This window comes from Pezoporus wallicus, unplaced genomic scaffold (genome assembly GCF_028554395.1).
Source record: "Pezoporus wallicus isolate ANWC-B61680 ecotype Strahan unplaced genomic scaffold, APGP_CSIRO_Pwel_v1 contig_7073, whole genome shotgun sequence".
Lineage (NCBI taxonomy): Eukaryota > Metazoa > Chordata > Aves > Psittaciformes > Psittacidae > Pezoporus > Pezoporus wallicus.
Genome location: NW_026641326.1, coordinates 5,652,244 through 5,673,118, shown reverse-complemented (window position 1 = coordinate 5,673,118; position 20,875 = coordinate 5,652,244). Strand labels below are relative to the sequence as shown.

The 20,875-nt window shown below is 43.2% G+C and overlaps 1 long non-coding RNA gene across 2 annotated transcripts in view; it reads left to right on the top strand.

Moving 5' to 3' along the window:
• Window positions 1–19,965, top strand: part of LOC130606526 (uncharacterized) — a 34,063-nt gene extending 14,098 nt beyond the window's left edge. Inside the window, exons 1-3 of one of the 2 annotated variants that reach the window (XR_008973998.1) lie at window positions 7,810–8,289; window positions 16,515–16,769; window positions 19,878–19,965. This is a non-coding gene — a long non-coding RNA (uncharacterized LOC130606526). Of the gene's footprint in view, window positions 1–7,809; window positions 8,290–16,514; window positions 16,770–19,877 lie in introns of those variants that run through there. The other variant, XR_008973999.1, reaches the window with a different exon arrangement.
• The last annotated feature ends 910 nt before the right edge of the window (window positions 19,966–20,875 follow it).

The window sequence follows — 20,875 nt, the reverse complement described above, 5'->3', positions numbered from 1 at the left end:
TCTAACGCCCAAGATGTATGGGCTGTATGTCAGCATGGTTCTGGAAGCAGAGGTCTGATTCTCCTGATAGTCAGAGCAGCTGCCTCACATCAAAACAGTAACCCTTTGGGTTCTTAACTTGCTTTGGCAGAGCATCGTGGCCTTAGGTGATAAATGCCACACTGGAGGAAGCTTCCAGAACCACCACCATGTATCTGTCTTTTATGACTTTTAGACTTTACATATTTCTCAGTATTTCTACATCAGACTGAATATTGTTATTAGCATTAAATGTATCTCGTGCCAGGTTACTACAAGCTCTATCCTTTTAAATGCTTGACCAAATTCATCATGAAATAAATTCCATGTATATTGCTAAAGTTTATTCTGCTGTTGAAACACTGAACAGAAATCCTTTATATGTCCTGGAACATCAAATAAATCTCTGCTTCTTTTATTTTAACCTTTGAAATGCTTTCCATCAAAATGAGTGAAACAGGAAGAATAATAGATGTTGTAGGATTTGTATCCAGTATAGTTTCCTGCTTCTCCAAATGCTTTTGGAAATGCTGATTGATTTGTAACAAAGCTTGAAATGTCACCAGGAGGAATGAATGAAAAATATGCCACTCTGATGTATGTTGAAGTTGAAATTGGCTCAAAGTTTCAACCTTTAGACATGCTTTTTCCTTTTTTTTTTTTTTTTTTGAGATTTTAACTTTCCAGAGCAGTCAAATAGCTGGGAAGATAACTGGGAACAAGATGCATGTAGAGGAAATTAATAAATTATGCTCTTACTTTTGGCACATTTTCAAGAGAGACGTGGTGAAACTCCAATTCAGTGACAAATGACAGGATTGCTCTACTTCAAAATAAGTTCTTTTTGGTGAGGAGGGGTGCTGCACTGGTGTGTTCTGATGGATATGTGGCCTGGCTGCATTTTGCATGTCATTTTCTTGAGAGGGGGTGCCCACAAGCAGGCAGCTCTGGAACCCCAGTGTACATGGACAATGCCTCCACATTTGAGGTGGGCAGGGTGTTGGAGTGGCGTGGGGCTTTTAAGCAGGATGGATCAATTGTGTCTTGGTCGGTGGTTAAACCTCTCTGGGAGAGCAAGAGCGGAGCCCTGGCAGAGTTTCCTCCCCAGCTGGTTTTGTTGGTTCAACTGTAAGTGCAGTGTATCAGTGAACTGCATATATGTTTGTGGATGAATAATGACAAGGGCTCTGCCTGCTCTAGAATTTGCAGTAATTGCAACTGCAAAATTAGGTAAACATTGTTTGAAATCCAGCCAGTTTCTGATAGAGCAGGAAGACCCTGCAGTGACATTAAGGCTGCTCCCAGGCTGCCAGATCATTTGCATTTTGTCCTCACACCCTTTCCTCGCAGGTTGTGTTCCAGTCTTCATTGTGCTCAACATTTTTTACTCCTCAGGTTAGAAATGTGCCTTCGGGAGTTTGCTTCTTTTTTCGTGATGAATTTACTCACTGGATTATAGAAAATAGTAAAAAAAGCCTCGGGACCCATCTCACTGAAATTAGTCTGTGATTGCTTCTGGCTGCTGGAAGATTTACGGCATCTGGAGCTGCAGCACTGGGGATGTTGGTGATTCTCTGTGCCGTATGCTCCCCTGTGGTCTTCCTTCAGTAACCATTGGTATCTGGGCAGTGCAAAAGCAAATGGAACTGAGCAAGAAGCTGGAGCTCGGTGCATCTTATAGTCACGGAGGACTAGCACTGCACAGGGGTACACAGGTGATCATCCTCCCTGCATCGACAGTAGCCATGGGGTTACATCACTTGGCATGTTCTCAATGCTGACAGCAGGATTGTGTAAAAATGCTTAAAATGTTGTGTTGCATGCTCTGCACAGGATTCTGTGGGAGGAAGAGGGGGGCCTTTTCTTCATCTAGGTCCCTCTTCCTCTGTACCAAGGGCTGTTCCAAGCGCCATGCTGATGGTGCGATGGTGAGGAGAGGAAGCAAGAGGTACCACATCCTCCTGCTGACTTACGGATAACACCAGAAGAAAAGAGGAAACAGGTTCTCAAGTTCCAGTTTATGCCTGTGTTGAAACTCGCTGTCCCACCAGAGACAGAGTAACCAAACTGCTTACTGCAGCTTGTCTGGATGCTCATATTTGGAGGAGGGTCAAGAGGGAGCTGCACTGCAAATGAACAAATCTTCTGCAAATGGCCTGGCTTAATCCTGGGTCTGTAATTATAGGGCACTCTTGTCTTCTTTCTTGAAATTTCTTTAGCAAAAGAGGGCTCCAAGTGAATCCACTTGTCTCATTTCAGCCTCATGGTATGTTTGTTCAACATGAAAAAATCAATGCTGAAGTAGAATTTTGTGGGAAGGAGGAGATCCATGGAGATTACATTTCTCTTTCAGTGCCATTTCATGTTTACTGCTGCATAGACTACCAAGTTAATAAGGTATCCTTGAATATGAGGTCCATAATATATTTATTGCTGTGCTGGTATGTAAAAATCCTTATAATTTCTCTTGGTGACCACATGCTATCCTTGGTGTCGTTCTAATTGTGTCTGTCATTGATTGACAGCAGCCAATAATCAAAAACATTTTGTAATTCTGGTCCCTCATCAAAGTACAGAGGGCAGGGAGTGTCCTTGTGCCTAATGCTCTTCTCTGGCTATTGGATGATTTGTCAGAGCCATTACTCTCCTCTTTACTTTGATGAAGAAACTTGCTTGGCATTGAGCAGGGATGCAACTGGGATGGCAATGGAAGGGCAGTGTGGTGGCAGAGCATCACCATCCTTCTTCACCAATAACACCATCCCTTTGATTTTCATAAAATCTCCTTTCCCTGGAATCTAACATGAGTCCATTGAAGCACCTGACATTAGTGCTTCCCCTAACTTTGGATTGGGTTAATGGGCAGCTGATGATGCATTTGTACTCAGCTGGGGAAAGGTGATAAGGAGAGGAAAGAAAATGCTTCCTTCAGAGAAGCAGCACATCCTTATCCCAGATCTCTGGGTGGGCGTTTTATCTGATTGGAGAATGAAAAGGAGACAACTTAAATAAAACTTAATCCTCTTGAAGATCTGAGTGGGGTGGGAGCACACGGCTGGAAGGAGATCAGTCCTGTTGGCTGAGAGACTTCAGGGAAAGCTGGGGCAGCTCCTCTGCATCAGACCGGCTGCAGGAGCTCAGTCCTTCATGGTCAGAAGTCTCTGAGTTAAGCTAGTTGCAACACTCAATTACCTACTTAGCTTTCAGCATCTGATAAAAAAGGTTTGATTATTAAATTTGAACTCAGAATAATTTAGTTTGGGCACCAAAACTGTGACATTTACATGGATTAGCTTTAGATATCAAAATCTAAGTATGACATACAGTTTCCATCATGTCCGTAATATAAAATACCTACTATATATTAGACTTGTAGAAATTCAGTTTAGTATGTAGTGCTCATGCAAAACAAAATTGGTTTTACCTTCATACATTAAATTTCTCCTCCCTTGGCTAATAATCCTCTGCATGTTAGTCTCATGACTGCTTTAAAGATTTTTGAATTAATGCTGAAATTATTCATTTGGGTAGTAGAAGCATCTGTTTCAGTATTGTATCCTTGTCTGGTTATTTCATTATATATGGGATGATGCACTAGAAAGGCACTTGAGCTGCAGGATATAAAAATACCACAAAGGCACAGAAAACATTTGTTGGAAGAGTGCTTTATGAATTTGTATGCATTTCTTTTAGAAAATATCACGTATTGATGTCTAATATTTATTACTGCTTCTTGCCGGGACCACAGGGATTAACTGGGGAATGGCAGCAAAGGGATCGGTTGCTGGTGGCTGGTTCTGACATGGCTGTGGGTCAGTGGGAGCTGGGGTTCAGAAGATGGGAAGTGGAAAAGCTCCATTCCTTGGAGACCACAGAACTGGTCTGAGTCAGCTTGGGCTGTCCAAAGGAGTGAGGTCTTAGCTCGGTTGTACAACATGCAGGGCTCACTGGGCAGCAGTGGCAGCAGTGGAAGGTGTAAAGGGAGGTACCAGGAGGAGGTGAGGACTGCACCTCACCAGCTGCTGGCAGGTAAACCTCTGCTTTAAGGGAGTCCTGAGTTTGATGGAGACTGGACTTCTAGTTATGAAATGGGACAGCTGGAGATGGGGGAGTTTGAGTGTGCGTTCAGCAATTTAGGACAAAGGGTGGTACCCCCATGGGTGCACATCTGTGCTGTGGGGTGGCTGCATAGGGACAATATGATCATCACAGTTCCGGGCTTAGAAACCAGTTTCTTGGAAAGCCTTCAGTTAGGATGAAATCTTGTGTCCCTAAAGACAAAAGGCTTATAGTGACTTTTATGTGAGCTGTAAATCACTGGCCTCTCATTAGGGTTAAGGTTAGGTTTCGGATTAGGGTTCAGACTAGCATCCTTAGGAACCCATTTTACTCTTGATCCTCTAAATCCCTGCTGGGGATAAAAGGCTTATAGTTTGTTATCAAGTGATAGTGATGGCTCCCTTGGCTGTTTTTAAGGCCAGGTTTGGTGCAGATGGCAAATGAATTTTCAGAGGAGCACAGTGCTCAAGAACTTGATTCATGGGTGGAACTTGGCCCATGCTTTATAGGTCTTCAAGGAACCATGGGAAAACCATTTTTTCTTGCTCTTTGTTTTGAAGCCTAACCCTATGGTACATGAACTGTTGGCATAAACTCAACTCAGAAGGAAATAGGAACCATTTGTCAGGGGAAGTAGCAGCACATATTTTAGCCCTACAGACCTGCAGGCCTTCAGATATTACCCAATAAAACAAACTAGTCCATTCTTTCTTTTTGAAACCCCAAATCCAGTTTTAAGTCTGTTTTCTCCTTAGGGCTCACCCTGTACCTTTTCTCCTGGAAGACATCCGGTCCCCAGGAGCCTTGTGTGGTGGGTGATAATCCTGCCCATATTGCCCCTTTCTGAAGTGGATTCCTAAGAAGCTCCTGCAGTTTAAGCCTGCCAAACTGCAGTGGGAACATCCTTCTGCCCACTCCCCTATGGCTGCCCTTGTGCTGCAGCTTCTCTCCAGCTTGTCCTCAGTACCACAAAGTAATTACAGGCTTTGCGTGACTTTGAGGAGAAGCAGTTGGGTGCAGGAAGTGGGGAAGAGAAGAATAAAGAAGGAGGAAACAGGAGAAGTGTGAGAATGAAGGCTGGAAGGAATTTCAGGCGGGTTTCTCCTGTTTCCTGACCTCCTGTGGTTGCTCCATGTCTCCTCAGGGATGCACACTTCACCTCTGAGAGCCACTGCTCTCTGCAGCCTGAGGTTTTCTTGGCTTGAAATGCTGATCTGGGCCAAATTCCAAGCATTTACTCATTTAGATTAGTAAATCTAAGAGAAATTAAAGATGAAGATGTATTAGCAGAGTCTTTAGCTTCTGTGTGATATTGCTGCATGCCTATGATTTTGTCATTACCTCAGTTCTTGAGAAGTAGAAATTGCTTTCAGTAATTTAATTCTTACTCTCTTTTATTGCGTTCTTGTGTTGCTTCCTTGACCTCGTGTCTCTTCACTGAGTTATAACAGGTTTTTACAAAATTTCCTTGGATATCTATGTTAAATAACTGAATGTTCTCTGTCACTTGTAACTGAACATGAAAACTGGGTTTACATACAAGTTCATAGAGCTTAGGGCTGGACAGGACCATCTGATCATCTGTTCTGATCCTGCCTGTGTCACAGGCAGTGCATGTCTGCCTCCCGCCCTTCTATTGACTGCAGTAGCTTATGTCTGACTAAAACAAATCTTTAGTGAAGGCAGCCAGCTTTCATTTGGGGCCCGCAAAAGATGGACAACACTCGGCTTTCCAAAGTGATTTGGTAATTACTAGCATTGACAAGTATTTCGGCTTTATTTTTGGTTTGAGTTTAACCTTCTTACAGCATCTTCAGATACTGCTTCCTGGTACTCCTTCATTCAGTGTTTTCTTCAGGAAAACAAACTTCAGTAATGGAGACCCCTCATTGCCCCCACGCAGAACCAGGCTGCCTGCACCCAGGTGTTGCTGTCCTCTCCTGGAAGATGCTCTTTGCAGCCACAGTGACAACCTTGTGCCATATTCCTGCGTTTTCCCCTGTTTTCTCATTAGTTTTGACATGCGTGGTTAGGAGAACCATGGAGTGCATACAGCATACCAGTGCTGCAGCTGGAAGAGTATTGATGCCTGCAGCCAGTGCTTCACGGGCACCTGGTGGGACAGTGCCTGGGTGAGGCACAGACTGGTGACTGGGGGGGCAGTCACTCCTTTAAAGCATCTTTTAAAGCAAATGGGATTTTTTACCCAGCAAGCACTAACTTTCATTCATTTGGCTTATCCCAGGCCAGTGTGGTTTGGTTCAAAGCAAAATACTCTAACCAAATGTTGGGGTGGGGGGTGGTGTTGGAACAGGATTTGATGTTTTAATGATCTTGAAAGTTGGTTTCTGTGTCAGGTATGGATGATAAAACAGGGCCTGGCTCACACGCTGTCCTTAAATAGCCTCTTCTGTTGCCACCATTGAAGGCAGAACAGCGTGCTGGAAGGGCCACAGAGCCAATCCAGAATAAATTTTCTTATGTTCTTATTTTAGGATCTAAAATTTGCGTTCTGGTGACTCTTCATGAAGTACTATGGCTTCCTCCACAGCAGGTTGTGCCAGCTTGCCCAAGGACTGCAACATTCGCTTTAGCTGGACTTGCTTTGCATACTGTCTTTTGTCAAGTGTAATGTAGCACCACAATTAATTACACACTCCACTGCCAGTGTTTGAGCAGAGCTGAGTTCATATCCTGAGTTCTGCTTCAAAGGAAATCATCACTGGAAATCATGTATTTTATACCACTGTCCTTTATGTAATGGTTCATACTAGTCATTAAACTTCTCTTACATTCTGTCCTTTAAACAGAAGGATTTAAAGATTACCAGCCCATTAAAAAACAGCCTCCCTTTTAGAAAATAAATACAGGCTCATACCTCTTGCTGTGCAGTTCGGAATGGGATATTTGATGCTTCACAGTTTTTCAAGAAATGAAACTGTAATGTGTCATTAAGCACTTCTCCATCATGGGTAAGAGTATCATCGTGAATGTTACCCTGGATTATCCTGTAATCCCCACAGGCATACCTGCAGAAATCCTGAAGCCATATCGAGTCTTAAAGGTGTTGATTCAGTGAAGGCGTTTGTGACTGTGCATAACGCAATGTGAACATTTGTGCTGGAGTGTCCTTCTTAGAGTGGAACTGAATCCCAGCTGTTTGTTGTAAGTCTGACCCAGCTCCTGCTCTTCATCTACCCAGGCAGCATCTGTGTTCCTGAAGAACCAGACTCTCCTCCTGTCCCAAAATACATGTCAGTCTGAGAGTCCCCAGGCGTTTCCGTCTGTACTGGGTAGGTGAGATGCAGGTGGCTGGTGGTCAGTGACACTCGCATGTTGTCCGTTTTTGCACCTGAAGACTATGCTGGCAACATCACATCTGGCAGTTGGCATTGCAGCCCGTCATGTTGCAAAAAGGGTTACACATCTGCATTGGTGTCTGAAATGTGATTCTCTGGGATGCAGCTTTGCAGGGTAAGGGCCCATCAGCTGGATGTTTGGCATCCTCTTCTGACACTAATTCTGCTTCGTCTTTGGATGCACATGGAAACAACACATGTGGCAAGGACATGGAAGGGACTGTGCCTGGGAATGCAATGGCATCCCCGCGCAGCTCAGACATGGAGGATTTTCTGGGGTTTTCAGTGTTTCTTATGTAAAGTAAGTTTTCTTTGACTGTTCGCAGAAGATTTTTAGATTATGTAGGAATATTATTATAGGAATTATAGGAAGCCTAGGTGTGTTTAAATGCACTTTGTAAAAGCACTCTTGCTGGCATCTCCATTTCTGATGTCTGTGAGAAATCCTCCCCGGTACTCAGATTGCAGTCCTGGTGGTATCTTTTTTAGCCTGAAACTGCAAGGGATCTGTAAAGAATCTGCTGGATTCTTTACATCTCACATCTGGTCCCCATTAAGCAAACACTTAACACTGCCCAAGCTGTAGCAGGGCAGCACCTGCACACAGGGGTACAGCTATAGCTGTGAGGCAGCTCAGTTCCCAGCAGAACAGACCCACAGATGGGGTGAGTTATAATCCCAGCAGCTATTTCTTCATCCTCAGCTTCAGCTGGGTGCTGGAGGGTGTTTGACTTTCAATGTCTACTGGTGTCTGGCCAAATGATGAAGCAGTTGAGAGATGTGGAGTTCTTTTGTCCTTCTCAATGTGTGCTGTGGTGCTGGCTCTTCAAAAGCAGGTAGCTGATAATGCAAGGTGAGACTTGAAGCGGCTGAAGGTTACTGTAATTTCACTGTGTGATCTTGCTGATAATAAGTAAAACAAGTTTGGTTTTTCCTGACAATGAAACGGCCTATAAAAGCAAAAGAATGGCATTAAAAATAGTTACAGGGAATCTGTTGTGCTTGCAGCTTCTGTAATTGTTATGTTATTAATAATGTACTTCACACATCCATAGAGCTTCTGCTCCTTCCTCCAGCAGTTGCTGTGAAGAAATAGGTAACCTGGTGTTATCAAACCTGTGCTGTCAAGCAAAACTTTAATAGATACCCATGTGTTTATGTGCCAGCAGATAGGTATGGAACTGTCAAGCATTCTATGCAAATAAAGGGTTATTCTGCTGTAACATTGTCCGTTCATTCAATTTTCTGCTTTAATAACTCCTGAAAGAGGCTTTTAAATCCTAAGTTGAATTTCAGGTGAAAGCCCTGCATTACAGGTGCTGTTCTTTGGTCTGTGTTTGCACCCCAGCCACCATGGTGCTATGGGGAAGTGTGCTGATGGTGTTTGCAGTCTGCAGCAATCAGTTTGGAGATGCCTTGGTGGGCGGTCCCTCAGGGTGAAATCGCAGTGTGCTCTGTGCAGTGCTGTTCCTGGTCTGTGTGTATGTAATCATTTTGGTTAAGTAGAAAAAGTAATATTCTATTCATTTGAATATTGTAACATCTGACATAGCTGCAACGCTCTGATATTAATGGCTCACTTGAGGCCAATTCTTCTACTCGAAAGGCTTTTTCCATTGCAAATTCATCATGCAGGCATCAGGCAAAGAGTTATTCACTTTTTTCCATGAAGGACAGATATTGATATTCTCCCAAGATGTGAAAATAGATACCCTTATCAGTATTGCTTAGCATACAGGCTGTGTGCAGAAGCAATACTGTACGATTGAGACGCCCTGTGTAGCATTGAAGATCTCTGCTTTTCCACAGAGCAGTCGGAGGATTGCTTGGATGTTACACCTTCAGCTTAAAACTGGATTTTTGTTGAGTTTCATGTTCTTCCATCACTGTATGTAGCAGGATACATATTTTGGTCTGGGTAATGTGAGCTCCCATTCTTTGAAATTGCTTGAATGTTAATTGAAGGCAAGGACAGATGTCTTTGAATAGCCCAAGGCATTGCTTGTGCAGTGGGGAGGACCTGAACAAGGGCTGCTCCTAGGCTGTGGAGCTGGGTTTAACCTGCAGCTCTTCTCCAGTCTCCCTGTGAGACTTTGAGCAAGTTGCTGAGGCTTCCATTTTTCATTGCTGAAATGCACAAAATAGCATCTTTCTTTTCATGTGCAGCTCTCTCATGTGCTAACAAGGAACACCGTGGGACAGAAATCCTTTTTAGCATGTATTTCCTTGTATAGCACATCTGGCGCTTTCCTGTGGCTGAGGTCTCATCATCACACAGTAGCGGTGATGTCCCACAGTCAGCTGCCAGCCTCCTGGGCCTTGGGGAATGGCATGGAAAACAGACTGAAATGCTGTTGTTCCTGCTCAGCTGTGTGCTGAAATTGCACATGGAACGTGAAAACCTCCTAAGCTGCATGTTCTCGCAGGCTGTGAGCAGAGCATCCAGCCTCCCTGCTTCAGGAGCCAGACATGCCAGAAGCAGTGGTATCCTGAAGCCTGCAGCCCAGGGTTATCATTAAAAACCAAAGTCCAAGAACTTGCTCCTGTGGTACCATCCCAGTTTTGCTTGAGAAAATATCTAGTAAATACTGGTAAAATTAACTGCTTTTGGCTGCTGAGCCTCCAGTGATGGGTGATTTGGACTAGCAATGAACATGCGGTCTTGGTGCTGCCAGCCCAGGTCTGAGCATTATTACGTAGGGCAGAATTGATTGATTTCCATGTCTAAATTATTCACAAGCTTAGTCATTACTTTTGTAGCTGATAATTTCACTTGGAGCTTGGGACCTGCCATATTACGGCTTATGAAAGTTTAACCATCCATGAACTCTTAGGCAATAAATCACTGTGATGCTGTATTGCTCTTCAGACTTCATTGGAGCACATCGTTGGAACGCCAAGAGAAGTGCAGAGAATTGCAGGGTACAGCGTTTAATGCTGAAGCATCCCCACAAGTTTTGGGATTCACATCCTGATCTGCAACAACCCTTATGCATGGGTCTGATTTTAAGCCTGCCCTCTCAAAGTCTCATCCCGTGGTGCTCTTCAAGGTTCAAATCCTACTTTGCAGATGGGCTGGTGGTTGCTTTTTTTCTGCAGGTGATGTGTTTGTCCCAAACATATACAGAGAGGCCTCTGTTGACTTTCAGATGGGAGCATTTAGCTGTGATGAGTGATTGCCCGAGGGTTGTGTGGTTGGCCTCTACAAGCATGAACAAAATGAGGGACTGTCTGCTTGGGAACATGGGTAGGTTTCAGGTGGGGTTTCAACAGAGCTGTAGCAAGGCAAGTGTTCAGTGGTGGTTGTTGGATTTTTATTATGATGATTTTTAATTTAATCTGGCTATTTTAATGCTCTTTGCTTCCAAAAGCCATGCAGCTGTCTGCAGAGAGTGCTGACAAGTAATTTGAGATGTCTGAGACAACAGAGCCTGGACTCTATAAATGTAGAAATGAATGTATATTTGTAATTCCAGTGAGTGCAGTTTTGTACTGAGAAGCGCATGCCTGCTGTGCTGGGGTTGGGGTTTGGTTTTGGGTGTGTTTATTTAATTGTGGGTTTAGTGTCTTGGCTAGGCTTTAACTAGCAATGGATAAAGTTAGGCATTTATTTAAACGCAAGTTGTGCTTAAGTCTAGAATTGCCTGAAGTATGTTTCATCTGGCATGGCTCTAAGCTGATTAGATCAGGTTTGATTTCTTCAGTTTTAAGAAGCTCCTTTAAATGTAATTAAAGCAGTTGGCAGAAAAATGGAGATCTGAAAACTCAGTGTATCTGGGTTCCCTGATTTAGTAGGGCGCTGTGGGTGTGTTAACACGTGCAGTCCCCTGTGGTGACCTACCTTCTCGTTAATGGACGTGCTCATGACACTGCCCATTTAATCTTGGGGGGAAATAATGGGTTTTGTCACTCACAGGGTCGTCTTTGTCCCCTCTCACAGCCCCTGCAAAACTCTCCTGACCTTACCATGGTCAACAGGTATTTTGTAGTAGTTTTATTTACTGAGAGGGAGGAGCAGAAATAAAATGCAACTAAAGTGTGTTCTGTAATCTGGTAAATAGTTTCTGTGCTAAGGGAGGTAATTTTTGGTGAAGGTTTTACAAACCTGCATTACAGAGGTGCTTAACTGCATAGATAGTACAAAAAAGCATCATTACTTTTAAGAAATCAGGTTTCCTTCTGACAGCAGATCTGGAATCAGGCGCCTCGCAGGCTGATGGGAGCGAAGGGGGGATGCAGTTCGTTTCTTCAGAAGTTATTGCAGTGTGTCAAAAAATTGCTATTTTCTCATGGCATACGGAGTGGTACGTGCCTGCCTTTATAACATGACCTATATAAAGACAGTGTCAAAGCTGTCGTTGCTATGTGCCGGAGGTTCTGCGTTTCTGGGCTTATTCAGGAAAAAAAAAATCCATTTTTAATAGCAGGCTTGCATGAACATGGAGTGCAGAATCTGGCCTCTGCAGCCTGCCGTGCTCTGTGAGGATGCGGATCGGCTCCTGTCCGTGATACCCTGCAGCTCTGACTCCATGCCAGGACAATTGTAGCAAAAATAGTAACAGCAAAAATAATAATTTTTAGCAAGACTAAGAAAAAAGAAAAATCGTAGCTGTTAAACTGCAGGTATTACTGCTCATTTGTCACCTCTGAGCTGGCTCACCTACCCAGCTCCTCCATTCTGATTAGAGCTGTGAGACCCAGGTCATTAAACCTCAGTCCATAGTAAACATCTTGTCATAGTAAACGTCTTGCCAAGGCCAGCTGAAAGCTGCTAATGGTGCAAAACCTCCTGAATTCATAAAGCAGTTTTCCACATGTAGCGTGTTCCGCCTGCTCCTTAAGGAGAGTGCAGATTTGTACTAGCCCATGGTCATGTGGAAAGCAGCTTTTTGATCAGAAGAGTCTGAAACATGAACCTGGTGGTAACATTTCTGCAGGACTCTCTGACAGAGGCACGTATTTGCCAAGGGGCTCGAGTCTTGACGTGTGCTGGAGGCGGCTGTTGCACAGGAGTCTGGTTGGGATGTTGCTTTGCCTCATCCACACATCAACTGGGTCTGCTCCAAGGGCCACTATGGACTGGAGAGACAGGAATGGCACTTTGGGTTGATAAAGTGGCTGCTAATTGTGTGTGCATTTGTGTGCACCCACATACCTATTGCATACAGGCAACACGTGGTTAGAAATGGCTGTTATCACCAAATTCGTCAGGTAATTGAAATTGCTGCGTGGTAGCACTTGTGAATGCCTATGACATGGAGCAGTTGGAGGGATGGAGATGGTGGAAAGGGTATGGTGGGCTTGAGGGGGCAGCCTCAGCACCAAAGGGAAGGTGGGTAACCACAACAGTGGTGCATGAAGGCAGCAATAGATCAGCTTCAGCCACAGGTTGCAGAACAGCTTCCCACCTCTTCTGGGGTTGGGATATCTGCTCTCTGCTCTGCTTGTGATGCTGTCCTTCCTCAGCTCTGCCAGGTTAAGGGCATCTGCCTACACATCGGTCTTGGAAGACATGGTGCTCTGCTGCTGGCAATAGCATATCATTGGGCATTAGGTACCGCTTAATTCACAGCTTACAACTGATCTTTCCAATTGCCATATATTTATTAGTATAGGAGGCTTATCCCGACAGTTTAATGATGCTGATTCAGCTCTCTAGTCTGGAGGAAGCCTGTTTGTTCTTTTTCCAGAGCAGATCTGCTCACTGGGATGCGGTGAAGTTTTTGATGGACAAGGACTATTTTTGGTTAGGAATCAGTTTCTGGAGAGCTTTGCCAGGTCTGCTGAACCACTGGGAAATGTACTAAAAAGCGAGAGAGGGCATTTTTCTAGCATTTATTTATGTGCTCAAAGGGAGGAAAAATCATTAGAAACTGAAAGTTAGCATGTTTTCTTACCACCCATGGAATTACTCTTTAATATTAGAGTTTATTGTGTAAATTACCAGCACGAGAGATAAGTGGGAAACCTGCAGCTAAACTTCACGAGGCTCTGCAGCCATCCATAAATCTTCTGAATTGTACACTCTAAGCAAATTACATATTTGCATTAATTGCATATCATTTCCTGTATAATCAGACAGTTGTTATTTGTTATGGTTTATTAAAAAAAGCATTCTATATATATGTATAGAATTAAATAGTGCTAATTGACTCTGGTAGTGGTACTGGGTGGGTCTAATTTCACTTACATTGAGGAATCCTCCCCTTCCTTTCCCATTCCTGATTCTTGTATAATATAACCATTAAACAACACGCAGGGGTCACTACAAATTCATCACCATTCCTCTGCTTTAACTCCTTCAGTGCTGTTTTGGTCCCCATGACAGTTTGTGCATCTTTGTGTTAGTTGGCGTTACTGGAGGCATGCACCATCCATCCTGGCATGACGTATTCATATGGAGCCTTGAAATACTTTGAGCCCTTTCTTTGTTCTTTCTGTTCTATCTACATAATTAAAGCACTTGAAGTCTGCAAAGATGGACACTGAATCAACCCAGAGAGATAAAGATGTCTACTTATATTTATTTCTCCTGCAAGATACATTCTTTATAAATCCTTCATGGCACATTAAATATTGACTCTTGCTTGTCTCAGTGAACAAAATAATTGTGCATCACCAAATTCCTCCTTCGAAAGCACAGGATGGATTGCTGTGGCATTTTACTCAATATTTAATTAAATTCAGAGTTTTTAAAAAGATAGAGAAAAACTCATTCTGATATATGAGGAACCCAGGAACTTTAGACCTGCAGTTGGTTTAACAGCAGCAAGCAGTTTCTTCAAGGATGCTCTATGAAGCGTGGCTAACACAGGCTGTTAGGAAAGATAGTTAGAAAAGGCATCAATATTTAGAAACCATGACTAAAGAATCTGATTTTTACAAAAATCCTACCTATAGACAATAAAAGTGTATTGTTGAAATTAACGAGTCTGGATCTTAAAGCATTAACCTTGCTTTAATTGCAAATGCTCGTTAGCCGTGGCTCAGCCCTTGTTTTATGGAGTGGCACTTAGCATGTGATGAATGCTTCACGCTTGCCTGCAGTAATTCCCCCGGATGGCTGGGAAGCACCGGCCTCTCTCAGCAGGACGTTTGCTGAACACAGAGTCCTTCGAAGGAAGGAACAAGTGATTTTTCTCCTGCTTGAAGGAAAACCTGGGCGCACACTTCATGCTGCAGCTGTGTCACCTTAGATTTTCCTGTAGGGTTTTTTGAGTGCAGGTTGAAAAATAACTGGTCTGGGGAGAATGCAGATTTCCAGGGATGCTTTGTTAATTGCTGTACATGTAGAGAAAAGTTAAGTAATAGGACCTAGACTTACAATAGAAGGTTTGCCACTCTTGCCATTCTCTCCTTCGGACTCTGTGTGCGGTGGGGTGTCCTGGGACCCTCTCTGTAGGTGTGCTTTCTTCCCAGTGTCTTCCTTGGGGAAGGTAAGCCAGGAAGAGCCCCACGCTTGGGGCAGAAGATGTTAATATTTGCAGTAGTGCCTAGCTCTGGAGATGACCAGCTCAGCAGAGGCAGCTTTATCCTTGTCAGCAGAGCTTGTATCTGGAGAGGGCAGAGTCGGGAGGCTTGGGTGGTCATTTGGTTATCCTAATGAAGTGCCAGGTGGCTGAAAGGGTGGGAAAGACTTTTCTGTCATCAACTGAAGCACAGTAAGTTCTCTCCCACTGCTCAATGCAATTTGATTAAAGCACATTGCAGATAGAGTGCTGGTAATGGTGCTATTTAGTATGGGTTCATTATGAACATCTGCTCAGTGTGAAGGTAAAAAAGTCAACCAACAATTTCCACATAAACCATAAAACGGCATTGAGGTGTAACATTTACAATGGATAATCCGGATGATGCTTCAGAAACGTTATGATGGTGTGAGGATGTGTGTGGAACTGGAGGGAGAAATGGCAGCTTTAAAACGATAGTGATAAATGCCTGCCATTGTTGGCTCAGCTTTCATCTTGTGTGAATAAGGTCAGTCTTTTTGTGGTAGATTTAACACAAGATTGAAGAAGAAATGAAATGTGTTAGTTTTAGCATATTGCAACACATTTCTGGGAGTGTTTAAACAGTGAAATATGTAATAAGGTATAATATTGACTAAAAATGGGTTTTCTTTTTTTTTTTCATTTTTCTGAGTAAAAGTCTTGAATTAAAATTAATTAAAAACGGAAGGAGATTACCGGTGTTGAGTCTGGAAAGTCATGTCTTGGGACCCAACAAAACATGGGATTAACTTAAGTCTCAAGACTTTAGAATTTAATTCATTTTTGTCTCAGGAAAAGGTGGGGATCAGCCTCTGGGGTATTCCTGGGTAGTGCTTTGGAACTTCTTTCTTCCACTGCAGATGCTTTAAGCATCTGTATTTATACGAAGAGAGCACTAAGATTGTGCAGAAGTAAAATCACCTTGGAGTTAGGACTTAGAGGCTGTCACTGCCACCCAAAGCTGGGACACAACATACACTGGTGTCAGGAATGTGTTGGGTCCTGCTGAAAGCGAAATCTCTGACATGGCTGAATGTAGTTTAATAGTGGTTTATGTCTTTGGCAGAGGTATTTGTGAATACTGTGAGGCGAGTGCATCCCTGCTCACCTATCAGGCAGCTCTGAACTGAAATAAAACACTGCTCCTTGCTTACAGCAGCACTGCTTTGTGCTGCCATCAGTGTTCAGTCACGATGTTTATGGGGAACAAGGAATGCCATTTTTAATAAATACTCATACTTCCCTAATGGATTAAATTGCTGAATGAATTAGCCTAACTTTCTGCAAAATGTGTTTTAAAACAAACTTTATGCCTGCAATACTGACATACACTGAAATCTATGGGGAGGAGCTCAGTAAGATGCTGGCAGCCTGGGGATTTATTATTTACATAATTTTTGAAGGTTTTCATCTTTCTGCAGCCTATAAGCCGATGGTTGTAACATTTGATTTCCCTGGATCCTAATTAAAATTAGGAATGTTGAACTTAAGGAGTAAAGTGACCATTACTTTTCTGCCATTAAGTTTTTATTTTTGCTTTCTCTTTCACTTCTCCAAGGCTGTGCTGACTTCTGTTTTATTTTGACAGCATTTTGCAGTTGTGATGTGATTTTCCAGGAGTCCGAAGCAGCGTTTGGATTGACACACTACTTCTGAAAGCTTAGCTGTCAAGTTGCCCTCGGCAGTGTATTTGCAGTGGCTGTGGCCCTGTTGGTCCAATGTTGATGGATGCTGGGACTGCTGGTGTGATTGCAGCGCCAGGTGCTTCGCAAGCACGAGTTCTTCTGTCCTCATCATCCCTGTGAGGCAGGAATGGGCCATCGCACCTCTATAGGTGCAACAGGTAAATCCCATTGCTTCTGTGTGTAACTTAATGTTATGATGTGACGCTGAGTTTCAGATGCCACCAGTCTTGCTGATGTGGGGTAACCTGCTCATTGTGCCATCCCTTAGCAGATGACAGCCCTGTATGATGATGCTTCTAACTTGAATTCTGACTTACAAATGTAGCTTGGGATTCATGCTTTCTGATGGATATAGCTTTATGTTTATATGACATTGACTTTTGCTGTGTCATCATGGCCAAAGTTGGAAATGTTAATTATTACAGCATGGTTGTTTCAGCACTATGAGGGCTTCTGCCCTTCTTCTGGAGAAGGGCTTACAGGTGTGGATCTCGGTCCAGCTGCAACACTAGCCTAAGCCAGATTTTTAAAGTCTCAAAACCACCACAGAGGTTTCTAATGAGGTTATTAGGTGTGTCTGCTCCCGGTCTGATCCTGCTCACATACACAGCTACCTCGCTTGGACATTTCTTCCCTTCTGTTAAATTGCACTGGGCTTCTAAAGGCTCATGGTTATGGCTCTGTGCCACTGAAACCGGAGCAACACAAGAGCATGAGGTGGGCTGTGAGGTAGAGATTCCAGTTTTCATTGGAAACTGGTTAGAATTAATTGCTAACATTAAGAAAGGAAATTATACAACCACACTAATAAAACTCATGGTTCAGGTCACCAGCTGATTGCTTAAGGTCAACAAGATATGCCTTACCCAAATACTTCATTGCTCAGCTGGCTCTCTGGCCCTACATTAAGGTGCTTGGGTGTATTGGAGTCATTCGGATATGGAGATTAACCAGAACAGCTGTGTCTGGAGTTGAGTAGTACATACAATATATTGTTTGCTGGCTCTCTGCCTTCCCTCTTATTTTTGCCTTCATCATAGTTCTAAAGCTCTGTGTCCTGACACGCTGGTTACCCACCAGCTGATGGACTGCAGCTAGTTCAAACCATGCAGGGGCTGGACCCTGACATGCCACCAAAACCTAATCAAGACGTACTGGAATGGCTGCAGTTATGGTGGTTAGGCAGCGTCTGTCCAGGTACATGGCAACAGGTGTAAAATTGGTGTGGTAAGATGACTAAAATGAGGTAGTTGGTTATAAAGGCATAAAGGAAGCCTAGAAATGTAGTGTCACCTTCTGAGATATATAGTTTGAGTGTTTCCCATCTGCCTTGGGATCTGCTCTTCTTTAAAGCTTTCATACATTAGAGGAATCTGGGGACGTTTTTTGAAGGAGAAAATGAACTCCTAAGCATTTGGACACTGAGAGAAAGTGTGAGTTGAGTCCCTTAAAGAGCTACAGTAAGTTGTACGTAGTGAGTGAGTAGTCCCACACAGTTTTATATATATGTATTAGTGCTTTAAAAAGGCTAATTTCCCAAAGATGAGGAAGGTTGCAAGTAAAGTTGGCCAAGCCCAAAAATGTAGAGGTAAACATGTGAATGAGATTTGGAAGTCTCTTTAAGAGTTTATTAAATGATGATTAAAAAGATTGGGGTTCCACAGCCCAGAAGTGTGGCAGCTTTTGCTAAAAGTCTTCTCTAGCTCAGAGCATGAAAAAGGCAATTCATTATCAGATACCAAAATAAGAAAGAGGAAACAGAGATTGCTAAGGCAAAAATGCAAGTATGGAAAAGGGAAGTGAAGTAAACCAGCCTGGGCTCTGGTTTACTGGTTTACCTGGGCTGGTTCCATTAATGAACTCTCCAGAAGCAGCTGAGTGGTTTTGACTGGGTATGATGATTTTGAACAAGTTTACTAACAAACTATCTGAAGGCTGTTGTGTGCTTGAAAGGGCAGGTGGGTGACCATCCTGTGAATTACCCTTCTGTGAATCCTTTCAAAGTTGATATGAATTTACCTAATGAAGAATCATTGAATGAGTTTCATTGTGATAATTTTCTCTTGCATTTAGCTGGGTGCTGTTCATAGAGATTTTATTATTATTTGGGCCTTTAACCCAGTGTGATGTATTGGTAATATGGGTATTGTTATGTTTGAGCAGTTCCACTATGTGATCTGCCCTTCAGCTGTTTGAATTCCCAATATCTTGATCGTGTTTTCTACATCTTTTTCCTACTTTCTGGCTGCCTTGTAACTGCTCAAATACAAGGAGCTGCTCCCAGCACTTCCAGAACAGATCTGATGCCCTTTGATACGAGCTCTCTAAACAAGAGCTAATGTCAATACTCATGGAAATCTACATCTCAGGCACTGGGAATTCAGCTGAAATATTTAGAAGTGAAGAAAGTGAAGGGCAAAAAAGCCTCTTTCCTGTGCTTAGCTTGGCTGTTTATCTTTGAATGCCCAGTGCACCTCTGTGCACTGTTTTTATGGTGGAATATCGGAGGCAGAAATTCTGCCATGGGACAGAGAGAGGCCTTTCTGTAGATGTCTTTGACTAAGTTTAGTATGCAGGAACAGTTGGTTGTCAGCTGTCTGAAGTGTTGATCAGGGAGGAGAGAGAATGCTTCAATATGCATCTGCACAAGTTCTACCTGCAGAGATGGGTGGCAAACACAGGCTCACGTGTGGGCTTTAACATGTGAACTGACGCAGGGACAGCCATTGTTTGGAGAGGGTGAATGGAGCCACCACTAATTATAGTCTTACTGTAGCTGCTTTTCAGTGCATGTTCCGCTTCAACCTTGAAGCAAACTCAATCAGCCTGTTGGGAGAGCGGCAATCTCATGGTACACAGATGGTGTTCCCAGGAATGCTCACATGGATGAGGGAATTTGATGGTTCCACCAGTGTTCTCTGCAGCAGTTCTGCAGTTTCTTTTTCTCCTCAGCAAGGAAGAAAACCAAGATATGTAACGTCTGTGTGAAGCTGTCAGGAAACAGCCGATCTGTCATCTCCCAACTCATCTGGGTTTCTCAGCATGGCATGTAAGATGTGTGGTCCTGTGTAGGTCAGACAATGAATTACTAGTGCTAAGGTGTTTGGGAGCAATGCCCCCATGCAAACCTTGCCTACCAAGAAGAATTAATTCTAATATATCTCCTTCTCTCTGAGAGAAGCCCTCTCAATTTTACTGTTATTATTTTTTTAATTTAAAATCCTTAATGTATGGTGAAAGCTCACACGAGCACTGTCTGCTTCCAGGTGAACTTCCCATCAGAATCCCATTTTGCACAGATGGCCACCACTACTTCAGCACTTGAGATACTGCCTGTGCTTGCAACATCCAAGCCATCTGCAGCAGATTAACTTCTTCAGGCTTCTCTAAATCTCTTCTTCCTGTGATCTCCCAGCATCATTTACAAACCCCCAATTTGTGCCCTCCGGGTTGACCTTTAAGCCTTTCTTACCTTAGCTGAACTTGCAGCATATGCATCTGTTTACAAGGCTTTGCTTTCAACATAGCAGGGTATTATAGGCTGAGTTTTCACCATATGGCACTTGCTTCACAGCTACATCTTCAAGAAATTCCTTACAGGTGCAGGGATCCCAGGCTGAGGCTTTTTCCAACATTGTGACCCCAGTGAATATTTTTATTGACTATCTTTCTTCTTTTCTCTGCAGCTACCACCAGCTCTTGTGCTGACTTACACTTCTTTTAGCTGTGCATTCAGAGACTCTCCTTACTATTACAGAAAAATCAAATAGGTACAATAATGGCTCAGGTCAGAAACACTCTATTTTATGACCTTCACAAATCCTCTTTACTTGTGGGTTTTATGTGATAAATTAATGCTTTAGTGAGAAATGGTTTCAAAGTAGACGTATTAAATAACACTTGGTTTTGACCTGTAGCATCCTCAAGTCAAGAGTTCTTCAGATTTTCTTGCACACGTTTGTAGTTATTCATCGGGTTTGCAGCTGATATGTTTCTATTCATTTGGGGCTGTTAGGGAAGCAGCTGAAGTATTCTCAAGTATGAGATTCAGCCTTCGCTTTCCTTTTCTGAAAACAGATGGTCTGCAATCTGTGGTCAACAGGAGCAGGGGTCCAGACTGTTAGATGTGTGGCTTGCACAGCAAGCAGCAGCCTCTGCCATCAGCAAGGTTGTGGGATGGGTTTCCCCCCCTCTATTACTTGGTATCTATATGTCTGCATTCCCTTTCTTTGTGTACTTCCAACTGAATTTGAAAGCCAAGTTA